Source organism: Sinocyclocheilus rhinocerous, unplaced genomic scaffold (assembly GCF_001515625.1).
Source record: "Sinocyclocheilus rhinocerous isolate Xijiao unplaced genomic scaffold, SAMN03320098_v1.1 scaffold1093, whole genome shotgun sequence".
In the NCBI taxonomy this organism is placed as follows: Eukaryota; Metazoa; Chordata; class Actinopteri; order Cypriniformes; family Cyprinidae; genus Sinocyclocheilus; species Sinocyclocheilus rhinocerous.
The window spans coordinates 813492-814016 of NW_015626381.1; the positions used below are offsets into that span (position 1 = coordinate 813492).

The 525-nt window shown below is 42.9% G+C and overlaps 1 protein-coding gene across 2 annotated transcripts in view; it reads left to right on the forward strand.

Moving 5' to 3' along the window:
* The window catches only part of LOC107712934 (C-terminal Src kinase), a 28643-nt gene that overhangs the window by 4665 nt on the left and 23453 nt on the right, over positions 1-525 (forward strand). The window lies entirely within an intron of this gene.

Genomic DNA, 525 nt, shown 5'->3' on the forward strand with positions numbered 1-525 from the left:
TTTTATAGTAACAAAAATCATTTAGCCAGTTCAGTTAGAGAAGTGGTTCCCAACCCTGGTCCTGGAGGCACACCAACACTGCTCATTTTGCATGTCTCCTTTCTCTGACACACCAATTTCAGGTCTTGGAGTCTCTGTTAATGAGCTGATGACCTGAATCAGGTGTGTTTGATTAAGGAGACATGCAAAACGTGCAGTGTTGGGGTGCCTCCAGGACCAGGGTTGGGAACCACTGAGTTAGAGGACAGACACTTTTAAAAACTAAACGCTCAATGCAGCGTGCCGAACCGTGCGCGAACGACAGTGCACCACGGAGCAGGAGTCAGATTTTATTTTTCACGTGAGGAGAGTGAGTCGAGCTGACTGACAAGAGTGAAGTGAGAAAGACAAGACGATGCCAGAAGATTGTTTAGAAAGGAAACACAAAGGCGCCTGTTTGACAATATTTTAGATTTTTAAAAGCCTATTGACGAAGTTTTATTTTTTTTTAAACATTCGTTTCTTATTTATTTGGTTCCACAGTGT